The sequence below is a fragment of the Sciurus vulgaris genome (assembly GCF_902686455.1).
Source record: "Sciurus vulgaris genome assembly, chromosome: 4".
Lineage (NCBI taxonomy): Eukaryota > Metazoa > Chordata > Mammalia > Rodentia > Sciuridae > Sciurus > Sciurus vulgaris.
Window position 1 is genome coordinate 32,813,745 of NC_136464.1, and position 7,353 is coordinate 32,821,097.

Consider the following 7,353-nt stretch of genomic DNA (forward strand, 5'->3'; position numbering starts at 1 on the left):
GTACTAGAATCTTACTGTGATATTTCCTTCTGATTCACCTCATCTAGTGTAGGACAGGGTCCAAAGATATCAGACCGTATGGTCTTAACCCCCCAACTTTCTTTTTCATCGTTCAGAGAGCAATATTACATAAAGTGATGTGGAACAGCCATGCTGTTTTCTTGAATGTATTTAAGCAAAAGGAAGATTTTACATAGAAGTTCATGAGATGTGTAGGACAGATTATAACATGTGTTATATGTTATCTATATATGTACATATAGATTATAACATATAGACATAGTATCTTTAATAATGTATCTTTAATAATGTAAAATTCGAACAGAGACCCAAAGATAATATGGGATAAAGCATGAGGATAAGGGAAGAGTCTTCTAGGCAGATACAGGTGCAAAGACCCTAAGGCAAGAGTATGCCGTGAGGAACAGAAGGAAGTCCATGTGGCTGGAGTTAGGTGAGAGGAGGAAAACAGAAGAAATGAAATGAAGTCAAGAGGTACTAACGGGGACAGGGGCCCGTTAGCCTTGAAGACTCTGTAAGGACTTTAGCTTATATTTTAGAATGGTCTATCTCAGATTTTTAATAGGATCGTTCTGACTATTGCATGGTATAGAAAATTGGCTCTAAGGGCAACAGTGAATTCAGAGGGAGACTATGACATGGTCCAGAAGAGAACTTATGTGATTTAACTATGGTGGTACCTGTGAAGGGAGAAAAAAGTGAGTCAGAAAATGGAATGCTTTGAAGGCAGAGCCAACAGAATTTGGGATGGACTGGATATGAGGCGTGTGAGTGAAAGAGGATCCAAGGATGACACCAAGGTCTGGCTGAGCAATTGGAAAACTGGAACTGCCATTTACTACTGTGATTCTGTTTATATAAACTGTGTGTATGTGCATGTATGGGCATAAGCACAGAGAAAGGTAGGAAAAAATGACATTTAGTGCTTCTTTCAGGGCAGTGGTGTTTCAGATGATTTTAATATTCTTTTCCATAGTTTTCTGCATAAAGTTTTTTATACTGTGAATGTTTTTATTTGTTCAAAATTGTAAGAGATAAATGTTTTTATTGTGGAAAAAAGTTAACAAAAAAGTAATGAAAAGTCTAGAATGCAAAGAAAGAAATTGGAAGGGACTGGGAAGTAAGTAGGAAGAGAAATGGAGTCGAAGAGGAACTGATAGGAGGACTGGGGGATGCAGAAATGACTGAGCGGTGTCAGAAGATGTTAGGTGAGATAATTGGGAATAGGAGGTTCTGGGTGGCAGGGGATTCAAGAAAACTGTGGAGAGATTCGAAGGTTCAGAGGAATTTGAGAAAATTATAGCAACAGAAGCAAATAGGGGGGCAAGTGATACTGACAAATCAGAAGAGGACAGGGAAAGACGAATGAGACTGATCTCATACTGCAGGAAAGGGCAGGCACTGGACAGCAGCAGACAGGAGTGTGAGAGGGACTGGGAAGAACTGCAGAAATCAGAAGGGTCTAGGATTGGCCTCCAAGGGATGGAGACTGGGGAAACTGAGGGCTAACAGAGATCATGGAGGACAATGTGAAGCACTTAGAAGGACAGACGGAGCAGCAGAGGAAGGAAACACAGGCGTTAGAGCTGACAGCCTATGTTCCCCAGCTCTATCAATGCTCAGCTCTCTGTGCCCCAGTTCCCTCACCTCGAGAGTAAAGGTAACAGTAACACCTGTCTCTCAGGGTTATGATGAGAACTGAGTAACACAGTCCACTTTGAAAACTTGGTATATCACTGGGTATCTAGTGAGCACTCAACCAGTGTTGGGTGTTATTATTATCATGAACAACTTCTCTATTCAAAGAAAAGAGGAAGGCACAATAATAAAAATGTCATCTCTCTTCCAAGTTTGACCTTCTACACATTTAAGAAAGTGTTGCTCTTCCTGATAGAAAGGATGTGGGAGAGAGAGGAACAAATCCAACCTGCTCTGACTGGTCCAAAGCTGAGCCTTCTTCACCACTCAGAATGAAAAATGAAAGACCTTCATCCAACAAGACTTCAGTCTGTTTAAACAACAGTAAGCCATCATTTAGTGTTTAAATGAATACCTTTTCTGCTTATCAGTGAACAAATGCTTTTCTGTAATATGGTAAACAATATCTATTATCTTCTTAATAAACAAGGGACAGAACTGTTATTTTTATCAAATTATATTTAGCTTCCAGTCTGTTCAGTTCATGAGTTTTTATTTTTGTTTTATAATGTCCTAGTAACTGCAATGAAAATCATAATATGAGTCAAAATCTTCTCAAACTATCTCCTTACTTTAATCTGAGAATTAAGAGCATACCTCACAGCTTGATCAAAATGCTGACACCGGTCAAATGTCCCCCTATTTTCAAGTGTTCACAAATGCAGACAAGCACCACCTCATTACACAATCTGGTGCCATTAGAAGTGATTAAAATTTTAAAAGTTGCATACTCCTCATTATAAACTTGCTGATCTATACACCCTCTTTTTCCATACTGTAAAGCCTGACTCCTTGAGATATAAATCACATTGTGTCTTTCTCACACACACATATTAAGATGAATTGTTTTAAGAGGGGTTTGGGAAGGAATCAATTCCTTTTGAAAATGTGAAATATGAAAGTTAATCTTATATTCTATTTGAATCTATAGTTTAGCTGTCACGTTATCTTTCAGTTCTTCACCTTGCAACATGCTGCATATATTGTCAATATGTATTTTACTTCCATCATCTTTGCTCATCTCAAAACTACTTGCTAAAATCACCTACTTCCTGAGAAGATAGCCCTGTAAAATATTTAGAATAAAAATTCTTTTGAATCCATTTCTCTTTGTTTTTACTCTCTTTTCTTGATACTCAATGGTTCAACCTCTGCAAAATTCTTGCTAGTCATAGTTTTTTACTAATTATAGTTAAATTAAATCCAATTTAGGCATGCTCTGACTCATGTGTTGAATTAAAATGTGCACAAACATCATTTTTAGTCTGCTTTTATTTTTAATTTAATTAAAATGTTTTTAAATTAAGCACCCAAGAGAGGCAGTGGGACAGAGATCATGATGAATTAAAAACAACAAACAAGCCAACAGCAACGCTTACATTTTAAAATTTGCAGATTTAAATACTCTAGGTGCTTGCGGCAGAAGTTATTAGCTGTTCAACATTGTTTTTCTTCCATCTCTAAAAACAGAACCTATTTTCAGCTGGTCACCTAGACACTGCTCCCATGTTCTCTACTGGAAACGTGAGTAGTTTGCATGTCTGTCCCATAAAAGATCAACCTGCAATCCTTTGGTTATTTCCTCCTCCCTTCCCGTTGGCTAGCAAATTAAAAAAGGTAGAGCTATGCCATGAACTTGAGAGATGGAAACCACATGTTGAGGACAGCAGAACTCTCCATCAGCCTGAACAACTTACCTGCTAATTCTAAGAAAGAAGTAAAATTTCAATCTTAAGACATTTTACTTCAAATCTTTTTGTTACAGCTACTTAACCTACACTTTTGATAATGTAGTTGCCCAGCTCTTTGTTCTGTGGTCGGGTTGCTAGTAGGCATGAGTTCATTCTGTACGCCTGGTGCATTCCGCCGAGGCTGCAGCTCAGCGGCGGGAAGGCGCTTTTGGGTATCTCCCCGCCTGCAGGCTCCTGATCCTCGCAGGCGGGTCCGCAGCGCGGTGATGGGGTTTTAAGACATTCATTGATGTGTGATCCTTAAATAAAAGCACGAGAGCTCTGCAAGCCCAGCTAGGCGCAGTGCCCCTTCACAGAGATTCTGAGCTAACCTCAAGACTGAAAGCTTAATGTTTTGGAATCTACCCCTTTGGAGACTGTTGGGATGCTTAGGATTTTGCTGTCCCAAAGGATGGCCTCTGATGTTAGAGAGTTCCTACGAATGTAACACCTTGCCTGTGTTAAACTGCGCAGCTGCCAGTGAGCAAAAGACTGTCTAGAAATTTTGGGACACTAAGTAGACACTCTTTGCTTGTGTTTTGTCTTATACAAGTACATGGTTTTATTTTTTAAATTTCAATAAACTATTTTTAAAGCAATAATAATAATAATAATAATGTAGTTGTCCAGAATGAACTGTTTTGTCATTTCCTGTTTCAAGCATGCAATTACATACTGAATTTTAGAACAAAATCTGCAATTTGGGGACCATTTATGGTATTTTTAGAATAACGAACTGGAAGGTCAGACGCTAAGGTGGCTCTAGGGCTCTGGGTTCCTATGAGTAACCTAAAACACTACTCAGCATGAATGGTTCTATCATAGGAAAATGAAACTTAAGTTTCAATCAGAAACTGCCAGCTAACCTCTCAAAAGGATGTGAAGGCTACTATTCCACTTTGATCAAATATTTTCTTTGCCTTGCTTTATTTCATGAAAGTTTTACCTCATGCCCCTTTGCTGGAGCCCTAACTATCTCTAGTCTGGAGCTGCCCAATTCCCGAACTGCTGTCTGCTCAAATAAACTCTTCAGAATTTTACTGTGCTTAAGTTTTTCTTTTAATAACATTTAATATAATTTAAGGATGAAAATAATGCCAAGAAGAAATAGGAATGACTGCCAATGAGCATAACAGTTCTTTTTGGAATAATGAAAATGGCCTAAAACTAGACTGTGTTGTTGATTATGTAATTCTGTAAGTTAAATAAAGGTCATTGATGATATTGTTAAAATAGATGAATTTTCTCTGTATAAGGTATACTTCCATAATGCTTCCATAATGTTTTAAAAAGTTTTTTTAAAGTTATTCACCTTAAACCACTGATGTATCTTAGTATCAATGAGCATCTCAGTTGAAGATTTTTCCCCTTGATTAATCTGAAACACAACAAAAATAAATTTTTACAAAAATAAAATAATTGTGCTCATAAATCCTCTGTCCCAAATAAACAAACTCAAGATTTCTCCATGTTTTTCTTTCTTTAAAAATGCATGTGTGTGTGTGTATTTCTCTGAGATGTCACATATAAGTACTATGACCAAATCACTTAACATGTCTTTGCTTTAGGTTTGATATCATAGCAATGCTATGAGACTAAAGGGGAAAAAACCAGGAAAGAACATTAAGGCTTTTAGAATTAAGGGGCTATATGAAGACTGAACTATGAGGTCAGGGGTGTCGGTCAGTGAAAAGGACTTGCCTAGAGTGTGCAAGGCTCTGAGTGTGATCCCCAGCATTGTATGCTACATGTTTCACTTAAAATGGTAAATTTGAAAATAGGAAAGTTTTAAAAGTGTATTACCTTAGCATTTTTTAGTTTTTCTCTTACTTTGCCTCTCAGTGTCTCTATAATGTTTTGATTTTCTTCTGTATCTAAATCTATCAGGAAAGCAACATAATATAGAGTTTATAACACTTTCTTATAATTAAACATCAATAACAGCAAGAGTACTGGTTAAATATCTTAACTGCATTCATTTCTAAGCATCATGACAATTATGAAGACTGGGTCATTGCTCCGTGAGAGCTTAGAACTGATGTCCCTTGACCCTTCTCATCTGGAATAAATACTTTTTATCTATGATGAATTTTACTTCTTTGTGACTTCTATCTTTTTCACCTTCCTTTTCTGATTCTTCAGCTATTGGTAAGAGTCTTTCTTTGTAGAGAGACAAAATTAAAAGATTAAAGCTCAGACAAACTAACCTTTAAAAAAATTCATAAGTACAGTCATATTCTATATAGACTGCTCTATGGAATATACAAATACACAGATATCAAAGCTATTTGATTAAACTGGAAGAAAGGAATCTGAAAGGAAAAGAGATAAATCACTAGGTAGCTGTAAGTACTTAAGTTAGTTTTGTAAAACCAATATAATACTTTGAACTCCCACTTCAACCAGCTCTAAGAAGAAATAAAACAGTCCAGGGAAACCGAATGCTCTAGCTGTTGTGTGTACTTCTAACCAAGTATTATTTTCTGCTCATCCACTGAATGATCTACCAGACGGACTGAGAAGGACACAAAGATCATAGTCCTGGATACAAGAGAGAGGACCTGGTGGTCAGTTTGCCTGACACTGTGTCTTTTCTTCTCCCTGCCTTGGAGTTCTTAAATACTGCATGGATAGAAGTAAAGGATAACACAGATTTAAATCACAATAGGAAATGACAAATTTCAGTCTCAATTATAACATTCCTTGGTGTAATTTTAAAACATCCAGTCAGTTTGTTTATACTCTATCCTCAGATTTTACAATGGTACATGACATATAATAGATGCTCAATAAATATATTTGTTGAAGGAATGAACCATTATTTATTCCTCTCCCCAAGACTTGGTTCTGTTACCTATATATGTTTAAGTTCTAACAGTCTCCAGTACTAGTGAATTCTCCATGTTTGCAAAGAAAGATGGAGAAAATGGAATTTGTTTTCATTATATACATTGACTCTTCTATGTATTTCTCTATGCCAATCTTGTATTATCTAGTAAGTTTAATTCACATTTAAACTCATTCCTTAAGAAACTGTGTTCCCAGCTGAAACTCTACCACAGGAGTAATCATTTATGATTTTAAAAATAAAAACCAACAATATCATAGTTGTGAAATACTTAGTGAAAACCTTTTGAGAGATGCAAGTCTTTAATTTCTTCTACTGCAATGCTATCTGCCTCTTCTGAAATCTGCAAAAATGTTTTAAAAAGTAAAAATCACAAAGGATTAATTTACATCTTTGTTTCTGTCTTTGAATATCATTTTGTGTTCATCAACCTGTTGAACATCATCTCCTTTAAAATGCCAATGCATACCTTTTGCCTATTTTCTTAAATTTCATATTTTTATTAACTTATCTGAGCTCTTTATATATGGTGGACCTTTAAGAAATTGTTCTTTGTAATATCAGAAAGGCTCTTTTAATGATAAAATCCAAGGGTTAATACTTACTGTTCATGTATTACCTACTTCTTGTATCTTCTAGGAGATTCAAATGGGACCAGATTCACATGGAAAGAATTTGAAAATTTGACAGTGTACCAGTGTTGATAATTACTTGATTACTCTGTAGTATTTGACAATGTTAAGCACCTTTACTGTCTGAAAACTTGCCATATTCTTGCCCCTCTATTCTTAAATTTCTTATTCCATATATTCTTTAATGGTCATGCTTCTCTCCATAGACTACAGGTAGGTATATTCCAAGGCTTTGGAGAGTGCATGTATTCCCATGGCTTCTCAAATCTGTGTCTCCAGGCTTGAATGCTTTCCTGAGCATCAAAACCATATTTCTAGCTGCATCCTGGTAATTCTAATTGCATGTCCTACCATCTTTAAAAATTCAGTATGTTAATACTGAATATTCTAAAGTAAACTAAGCTAGCAATGTTAAATACTTTTT